Source organism: Erpetoichthys calabaricus, chromosome 11 (assembly GCF_900747795.2).
Source record: "Erpetoichthys calabaricus chromosome 11, fErpCal1.3, whole genome shotgun sequence".
NCBI classification, from domain to species: domain Eukaryota; kingdom Metazoa; phylum Chordata; class Cladistia; order Polypteriformes; family Polypteridae; genus Erpetoichthys; species Erpetoichthys calabaricus.
This window is the reverse complement of record NC_041404.2, coordinates 47,848,957-47,859,468: the sequence shown is the minus strand read 5'-3', so window position 1 is coordinate 47,859,468 and position 10,512 is coordinate 47,848,957. Positions and strand designations below refer to the sequence as shown.

The following is a 10,512-nucleotide window of genomic DNA, read 5'->3' as shown; positions in this document are numbered from 1 at the left end:
GATTTTTTTTTCTCCCTAAATAATAAAAACCACCATTTACAAACTGCATTTTGTGTTTACTTGTGTTATATTTGACTAATGGTTAAATGTGTTTGATGACCAGAAACATTTTGTGTGACAAACATGCAAAAGAATAAGAAATCAGGAAGGGGGCAAATAGTTTTTCACACCACTGTATACACACATATATATATAATATATATATATACATATATATATAATATATATATATACACACATATATATATAATATATATATATACACATATATATAATATATATATATATAATATATATATATACACATATATATATAATATATATATATACACATATATATATATATAACTAGCAAAATACCCGCGCTTCGCAGCGGAGAAGTAGTGTGTTAAAGAGGTTATGAAAAAAAAAGGAAACATTTTAAAAATAACGTAACATGATTGTCAATGTAATTGTGTTGTCATTGTTATGAGTGTTGCTGTGTTTTATATATATAAAATACACACACACACATATAAACATATATATACATATACATATACACATATATACACATATCTACATATATATATATATATATATATATATATATATATATATATATATACATATACACATCCACATATCAACATATATATATACACATATATACACACACACACGCTTTATGGGTGATGATTGTTTTACTCTTTTTATGTTTATTTTATTTTATTGTAGAATCAACTCCTATCTGCGCACAGCAGGGCAGCCGTGGGCGGATGCGTATGGTGTATTCACTCCATGTTATCGTGCATTGCGCTGTCAGTGGTATTTTGATAAAAGAATTTGAACAACATATAAGAAGCGTATAAATTATTAAACAGTAAAACATTAACATTTAAGAAGTAAAGTTACATTAAGTACTACTGCAGTGCCTTCGGGTATACCTCATTTTTTGTTTGCCCATTACATGCTTAAATGTATACATTTTTTGGTGCACCTACCCGAGAACACGCGACATATAACTGAGCGTGGGAGAAGCATGGATTTTAAACACGCGTTGAGTTCATCTGCTGGTCTCCCTCGTGGAATAACTGGTAATGTTTGACTAAAATCTACAGCGAGTAAAACGACATTACCTCCTATTTTTTTTTTTACGATCTCTGAGATCTTGCTTTTTTCGGTTCAAGGCTTCATAAGCTCTTTTATGTTGTATGGTGTACTTATCCCAAACCATCATCTTTGAATGTTGCAAGACTTTCGCCTTGTATGTAGATCGGGGTAATTACATTCATTGCATTCCTAGTCTGAATCACAATCTGATTGTATGGGTGGTCACCTGGCACTGTAGGGTTGCCACCCGTCCTTTAAAATACGGAATCGTGCCGCGTTTGAGAATGAAATTGCGCGTCCCGTTTTGAATCAATACTGGACGGGATTTATCCCGTATTTTTTTTATCATTTTTTTTTTAAAGCAGCGTCTCATGCAAATCATCCCACACGCATTTTATGAAGATGCCTCCTTTCCTACTTTTGATTGGGTAATACTTGATGTCATCGTTAGTTTGATTGGTGTTTTTAACTGTCCAGTGAGGAGGGCGTGTCTTTTAAGTACAGTCTGCAAAGTGTTGGCACTGAGATGTGGCGTCAGCGCCATAGTTGAAGCCCCTAACGTTGCGGTGAGCAAGTCGGCTAACATCCGCCATGTGCTGTCTTTCAGTTGCGAGAAGCAGATCATAGAATGGTTGAAACTGTTGCCCCTAACGTTGCGCCACGGCGTGTGTTTCGTTTATACCTCGTGTCTTCTCATTAAACTTTTATCTCGCGAATATGTTATTGCAATCCGCAGCGGGAGCGTTTCTATAAATTTAATTTAAACTTACGTTTTACACCGTGCTTTGTTTCCCTTATGAACATGCTTGTATGCTTAACTTGCTCCGTTCTCAATTGTTTAATTAATTTTTTGCTCTTCGCTGTTTGCGGCTGTTCCTCCATTTCCCCCTACTTCGTTCTTTTATCTCGCGAATATGTTATTGCAATCCTTAACGGGAGCGTTTCAATAAACTGATTGAAAATAGTTTTGCATTTACCTTTTTAGTAAAAGGCGAGCTTTTAAGCCTGAGAAATCACCCCGTAAATGCACACGTTTAATTGGACATGTGTTAATATGTATGGTTACACAGTATTAAAAGACAGTGAACAACGTCAGTTACCTTTCTTCCCGCGTTTGATAAAAGGTGAGCTTTTACGCCTGAGAAATCACCCCGTAAATGCACACGTTTAATTGCACGTGTTAATATGTATGCTTACACAGTATTAAAAGACAGTCAAAAATTAACGTCATTTACCTTCGTTCCCGCGTGTGACTCGTGCTGTAAATGTCTTCCTTGTTTTTAGTTCACGTGATTACGTAGGAGGCGTGATGACGCGATACGTGACTCCGCCTCCTCCATTACAGTGTATGGACAAAAAATATGTTCCAGTTATGACCATTACGCTTTGAATTTCGAAATGAAACCTGCCTAACTTTTGTAAGTAAGCTGTAAGGAATGAGCCTGCCAAATTTCAGCCTTCTACCTACACGGGAAGTTGGAGAATTAGTGATGAGTGAGTCAGTGAGTGAGTGAGTCAGTCAGTCAGTGAGGGCTTTGCCTTTTATTAGTATAGATAATTACGTGCACAAAGCACCCTCCACTCCACACTACTCATATACTCACAAACTAATTACCAATACCAATCCTCCACTCCCAGACACTTAGCCACACTACCTCCCAGCTCAGCTCAGTGTCTGGGCTTTCCCAGAGTCCTTTTATACTCCCTGACCCGGAGGTGTTCCTGCCCAATAGTCCACAAGTCCTTATTACTTCCGGGTCAGGGTAGAAGTCCTTTTCTTTAACCTGGAAGTACGTCTTCTCTCCTGTTCACGTGACCAGGACGTACTTCCAGGTTATAGGGCACATACAAGTCCATGAGCCTCCCTACAGCGACTCCCGGTGGTCCCCAAGGTATCCAGCAGGGCTGTGCATAAAAACTACATAGTCCATAAGGCCCTGCTGGAATTCAGGGCCCGTCCATTCTGTCGGGAGAGCTCCTCCTGGCGGCCTGGGGGTGAGGGCCGGAATATGAAGCCGGCCATCCACCACTATATATATATACAGTGCATCCAGAAAGTATTCACAGTGCATCACTTTTTCCACATTTTGTTATGTTACAGCCTTATTCCAAAATGGATTAAATTCATTTTTTTCCTCAGAATTCTACACAGAACACCCCATAATGACAACGTGAAAAAAGTTTACTAGAGATTTTTGCAAATTTATTAAAAATAAAAAAATTGAGAAAGCACATGTACATAAGTATTCACAGCCTTTGCCATGAAGCTCAAAATTGAGCTCAGGTGCATCCTGTTTCCCCTGATCATTCTTTAGATGTTTCTGCAGCTCAATTGGAGTCCACCTGTGGTAAATTCAGTTGACTGGACATGATTTGGAAAGGCACACACCTGTCTATATAAGGTCCCACAGTTGACAGTTCATGTCAGAGCACAAACCAAGCATGAAGTCAAAGGAATTGTCTGTAGACCTCCGAGACAGGATTGTCTCGAGGCACAAATCTGGGGAAGGTTATAGAAAAATTTCTGCTGCTTTGAAGGTCCCAATGAGCACAGTGTCCTCCATCATCCATAAGTGGAAGAAGTTCGAAACCACCAGGACTCTTCCTAGAGCTGGCCGGCCATCTAAACTGAGCGATCGGAGGAGAAGGGCCTTAGTCAGGGAGGTGACCAAGAACCCGATGGTTACTCTGTCAGAGCTCCAGAGGTCCTCTGTGGAGAGTGAAGAACCTTCCAGAAGGACAACCATCTCTGCAGCAATCCACCAATCAGGCCTGTATGGTATAGTGGCCAGACGGAAGCCACTCCTTAGTAAAAGGCACATGGCAGCCCGCCTGGAGTTTGCCAAAAGGCACCTGAACGACTCTCAGACCATGAGAAAGAAAATTCTCTGGTCTGATGAGACAAAGATTGAACTCTTTGGTGTGAATGCCAGGAGTCATGTTTGGAGGAAACCAGGCACCGCTCATCACCAGGCCAATACCATCCCTACAGTGAAGCATGGTGGTGGCAGCATCATGCTGTGGGGATGTTTTTCAGCGGCAGGGACTGGGAGACTAGTCAGGATAAAGAGAAAGATGACTGCAGCAATGTACAGAGACATCCTGGATGAAAACCTGCTCCAGAGCGCTCTTGACCTCAGACTGGGGTGACGGTTCATCTGTCAGCAGGACAACGACCCTAAGCACACAGCCAAGATATCAAAGGAGTGGCTTCAGGACAACTCTATGAATGTCCTTGAGTGGCCCAGCCAGAGCCCAGACTTGAATCCGATTGAACATCTCTGGAGAGATCTTAAAATGGTTGTGCACCGACGCTTCCCATCCAACCTGATGGAGCTTGAGAGGTGCTCTAAAGAGGAGTGGGCGGAACTGGCCAAGGATAGGTGTGCCAAGCTTGTGGCATCATATTCAAAAAGACTTGAGGTTGTAATTGCTGCCAAAGGTGCGTCGACAAAGTATTGAGCAAAGGCTGTGAATACTTATGTACATGTGATTTCTCAGTTCTTTTTATTTTTAATAAATTTGCAAAAACCTCAAGTAAACTTTTTTCACATTGTCATTATGGGGTGTTGTATGTAGAATTCTGAGGAAAAAAATGAATTTAATCCATTTTGGAATAAGGCTGTAACATAACAAAATGTGGAAAAAGTGATGCGCTATGAATACTTTCTGGATGCACGGTATATATACTTGTGTAAGGTATGATACAGGGTCCAAAATAAATATTGGGGCATCAGCTAGGTCACCATTTTAATTACCAAAGAAGAGAGCAATGAAGACAGTACATGATGGTACTGACAAAACAAAAAAATGGGATGTTAAGGCTTTTCAAGCTTTTCAGGTCTGGAGCAGAGCTCCGTCTCTGTTGGGCGTTAGTTCAGAATGAGACGCCACCTTCTGCGAGCGTCTTGGATATATGGCTCTCTGACCAGAAGGAGTGGAGTCAGTTGCCTTTGTTGGGCATTTCTCTGTGCTCTGGGAACAAAAATAGACAATACCGTTAGCGACAGAGCTCCTTTTTCTGGGGTGGTATTGCTTGCCAAAGATGAACCAGGAAGATGATCCTCAGATATGCATGTGTGACTACATACAGTATACAGTATATACCCTGTATATTGTAAAAGATTCAGCCCGGACACAGACAGACACGGACTCTGACTGTTCCAAAACACACACGTCTCTCGTATAATTCTTCACCTGCACAACACACAGTGCACAAACCACCAATAATAATGCTCACAGTCCTTTCTTCTCTCTATTGCCACCTCTACTTCACTTGTCGCAAGCTGCATCCTCTTCCACCCAACTCCGGCTCTTTGAATGGAGTGAGGCGGCCCCTTTTATAATGCACCCGGATGTGCTCCAGGTGCTCCAGTGCTTCTTGTAGCACTTCCTGGTGTGGCGGAAGTGTTGCAGTCCAAGGCTCCATAGTCCTTCAGGTGCCCCCTAGTGGTGGCCACGAATCCCCACAGGGTTGATCCTTCCAGCTCAGTGGCTTACACATCATTCAGGATGGCTGCCCTCTTGCGACCTGGGGAGGGAATTGCCACTCTCCTGGTCCTATGCTTCTCCAGGCCTGCCAGTGGGGCAAGGTCCCCAGCCATCCATCACAATATGTAGTAACCACAAGGGGGAGCCACTGAGTCCCAAACTACAGACAAAGTATTATCCAGCACAGTCCCAAGTTCAAATAAAAGATTTAATTTGTCACCGCCATATTTTCTAGTGAACACAGCCCAAATAGACAATTATCTGACGCAAAATGATGTTCTCTTTCTTTCCTTCCTCCACATGAGTGTTACCTGCTGCCTCTCGACTCTGACTCCCCGAAAAGATACGGTGGGCTCTTTTTAAACCGGACCCAGAAATGCTTTGTTGTCATAGCAGTGGTCATATGGAAACCAGGGCAGTGTTCCCCCGACAGAGCTCTCTTGTGGCACCCAAGGACCCCGACATGGCTCCTCTTCCAATAAGGTGACCATCCGTCCCCGTTTTCCGGGGACAGTCCCCATTTTCGGACAACTGTCCCCACTCAGAAACATGTCCCTGTTTTAAGATTTCGTCCCCGGTTTCAGCTGGTTCACTTTTTTGAATGTATCTCATCACCACGATAATTTGAACTCAGCGCGCATGTGCGGTGTTTTGACGGAGGTTATGCTTTACTGTGAGAAAGCAGAAAAAACATTATTAACTGTAATGATTATAGGTATCCATCTATCCATCCATTATACAACCCGCTATATCCTAACGGCAGGGTTGCGGGGGTCTGCTGGAGCCAATCCCAGCCAACACAGTGCGCAAGGCAGGAAGCAGACCCCAGGCAGTGTGCTAGCCCACCGCAGATGACTATAAGTATTTAACTCACAAAATACCAATGACTGTATTTTGTATTAATCATGCTGCAGAGAACTATATGATTTTATACTTCTATATGATTTGATCTGCATTTAGGTAGGAAAGGAATTATGTTTATGCACAGAATATGAGACTGATTTAATTCTTCTATGTGAAAGTGCTAACCTGTTGATATTAACAGAACACCGTGTGATATTATAAATCAATGTGATCTTTCTTTACTCTTGTTTAATATCATAAGGAAACAAGTCACTTATGAATTAATAAATAAGGATTATTAATCTAATCAAACAAATATAATCTAGTGAAGATGTTAAAATTATAAGAATGTAATCTCTTTATAACTAATGCAATGAACTTTAAGAAAACTGCTTAAAATGGGTTTGTGTGGGTACTGAGAAGGTTACATTCTTTAGATAATGTAGGCGCCTGGTACTGCTTTGTTTTTCTGTACTCCTATGTCATAAATTAAGATGTCTCCTAATATTTATGGATGACCTCAAATTGAACTGTTATGTTTTTTTCTGTTCTCTCTTTGGCTAATGAACAAGCTAGGTGATAAAAGGGTGAACAGTTTTTTCTTTTTCCAGTCTGCCCAAAACTCAAATCAATTAACTGAGCCTGGAAGGTCGGGGGGGTATGGGGTTTAGACGGGTGCAGTCTCACAATCTCTCACCAAGAATAAAAGAATAAAGAAATTTGCAATGACTCCAAACGTAAATCTGAGATCTCAGAGACTGCCAGACGGTTCAAAGAGATACTGACTTGAGAGCGCAATACCAGCTATGAGAGTCCGAGGGTGGAGTGACTTTTCCACAGATGAAAATTTCAACAGTTTATATTTCATTGAATAAATTATTAAAAAGTCAAATTCTTGTTTTTTGTTCAATTACATCACCTTCATCTAAAGATACTTTTTAAATGAAGAGCACATCTTGATATGTCCACATTTGCTAAAAAATAAAAACAACATTGCACAGGGTGTGTTTAGTTTTTCACATGGCTCTATGTAAAGAAAACAAGCAAAGTTTTGCTTTCTCCCATTCCACTATCATGCAGTTATTCAGAGGCCAGAACTACCAGTAGGCAGGGATAGTCACGCTGAAACTCAGGAGAAAAAGTGTGGGAAGAGAAAATGAAGTGTTTTCAAGCTGTGAGCATTTGGAGAAAAAGAAGAAAACAAGAAAGACGTGTGTTCTGTTTCATGGAAGCTGGTGATTTATACATGAAGGTGCAGTGTGCAAGCTACTGTATGTAAATCAGAATACACAGTATGTCTTCATCAGCAGTATCAGGAAATGTGATGGCTGTTAATAGGGCTGCTGACATGGCCGCTGAACAGCATTGTGATGGACGAGTATAAGGTTGGCACATGTGAGTGAGTGTGTGGGTAAAGGGAATGGTGACATTGTTCACTAAGCATTTGGACATTCGGAAAATGAGTTGATGGAAGAGAGGTGTGGATAATCAGTACAAGGTGAGCAGGTGTGTGTGCACATATTTGAGAATTCAAAACAGTGTGTGTGTGTGAGTGTGTGAGTGGGGCGGGAGGTGCCCGTCAGTTATTAATAACAGAGACTGAAAAAGATGAGCATTCTAACAGACAAATAGCTAAAAGAGAAGGATAGGACAGGAAAGAGGGAAATGTTCAGCTCAGTTGTGACGACATCTCCAATATAATAGCTGCTGCTTAAGCACTGGCTACGATGAAGGTGTGGAGGTGAACGTATTGTTCATGTCTTGATGCTGAGATAACCATAGGGAAGAAATGAGACATATGGTAGTTTAATGAAAAATACACGAGTCTTCGTAATTGCAAGTCAGGGAAAGTGCGGGGAAAGAAAATAAGCATTTCCAGCAGTTTCAAGCTGAGAGTGTGGCATCACTTTGGAGAGAAAAGGAAAAAAAAAACTTTTAAGTTCTACGTTTTTGCTTCAGAAGCTTTTGCAGAGCTGAGCAAATCACCTGAGGAACTTCTAAGACATGAATGTGTTTAAACCTGACCTGATATGACACACTTACAATCCAGAACTGGATGAAGCAGGTCCAGATGATGGAAGAATGGATCATGTAAAGCACCTTCAATGCACAAACCCATCCATTAACTGAAAATGCTTCATCCAGCTTTGGAGCTATGAATAGTCAGTGCCAGAACTGATAGATAGATAGATAGATAGATAGATAGATAGATAGATAGATAGATAGATAGATAGATAGATAGATAGATAGATAGATAGATAGATGTGAAAGGCACTATATAATACATAGATAGATGTGAAAGGCACTATATAATAGATAGATAGATAGATAGATAGATAGATAGATAGATAGATAGATAGATAGATAGATAGATAGATAGATAGATAGATAGATAGATAGATAGATAGATAGATAGATCTCATATGCGTCTACTGTATATATTGTGAGTGCCATTGAGGTCAGATTGGCATTCTTTTTAGTCGATGGCAAGACCTCTGGAGAAGACAGGGATAGACAAGCAGAAGCTAGAGGCCATGAGCAGTTCCATCCCCCATATGTTAAGTGGCAGTGGTCTGCTAGCTGTGTCCCAGCTAGGGCACTGAAGGGGTTCATGGGAATGGGAGTCAGGAAGTCCAACCTGGTTGGGGTCCCTGAGTGCCACAAGGTGGTGCTAATCGGGGAGGACTGCCCTGGTTGCCAAAAACCCAGAAGTGCTCCCCACAAGTCATGCCGGGTAACCAGACAGTTTCTTTGTCTGTATGGCTATTGGCTGTGCTTCACTATACAAAACGCTTGATGGATTTAAAAAAATCCTTTATTGAACCTATGAGTGTGTTAGGTATTATTGGGTCTGGGTTTGGGGCTCAGTGGCACCCCCTACTGGTTATAATATATAAAAATAGGAAAAGCTGCAGGATCTTATGATCTTAAGACCTGTGCTGATCACATTTGTGATGTCCTCTACAGCCTACTCTGTCTGCCACGGAGGCTGTAGACAGGGCCATTGTTGTGGAAATCATCCTCCACTGCAAAAGCAGGCACTTTTCACCTCATGAGTATAGTCCATTGTCTCTTATGTTCTACATCATGAAGACTTTTCACAGGATGCGCCTGTACTTTATAAGTCCTTTTGTGACAGACTACTTGGATCCAATGCAGTTTGTCTACTGGACAAAGATTGGAGCAGAAGCAGCCATCATCGATCTGCTCCACAAAGCTGGCAGCATGGTGAGAGTGATATTTTTTTAGTTATCCAGTGTCTTCAGTGCCATCTAGTCATCCTTGACTTAACAACCATAGGAAGCAACTTTGTGTACCTGTCCCATGTCCCAAAAATACCTCCTAGGGGGAACTGCCATAATAAAGTGCAGGTGTTAGCAGCAAAGCAAATAAAGTCCCTCAGGGGGTCATTTCTAGAATGAAATTTCCCCTGGGAAATCCATACAGTTTACATGCTGGACAAACACACATTCAGCGTTACATATTAGATAACATGTTTTCCTTAAATCACTCAATGATTCATACAGTATAGATAAATGTATTATGTACTGTATAGTACCTAAGATTTAAATGTGTCTGTGTTTTACTATACTGATATTATAAAACATGCAGCACATAATACATTTGTTATATTTAAATAATAATAATACATTGTATTTATAAAGCACCTTTCCCATGTTCAAGGTGCTTAATACACGAATACATAAACAAATAAATTTTACATGAAGAAATTCAGATGACCTACAGCTACATAAATCATTCAGCAGAAGTCAAGCGTATTCAATGAGAGGTCTTCCTACCTTTTGCTTTTCGTGGATCCCAAGAAGGTTCTGCCTAAAGAAGCAGGTCCATCACCAAGAGAGGCTTTGGAAGCGACTGGCCAGTCTCTTTAAACAAATCCAAGAATACAAAGTGGAAGAGAGTTTAATGCAAATACAATAGTAAAATAACTCCCACATTCAAAAGAGAGAACTGTTTATGTATGCATGTCAAAAATATGCAAATGCAAGTCCTGGCTTACTGTATATAAGTAGTAGTAGTAGAAGTATAAGTATATATGTATATATGTAGTAGTAGCTTGATGCT

At 40.7% G+C, this 10,512-nt stretch overlaps 1 protein-coding gene across 1 annotated transcript in view; it reads right to left on the bottom strand.

The window, feature by feature from the left end:
* LOC114660398 (uncharacterized) overlaps nucleotides 1-10,310 on the bottom strand; it is a 53,223-nt gene extending 42,913 nt beyond the window's left edge. The window contains exon 1 of the mRNA XM_028813075.2: nucleotides 10,227-10,310. The gene's annotated coding sequence lies outside the window, so the exon portion shown is untranslated. The remainder of the gene's footprint in view (nucleotides 1-10,226) is intronic.
* Between the last annotated feature and the right edge of the window lie 202 nt (nucleotides 10,311-10,512).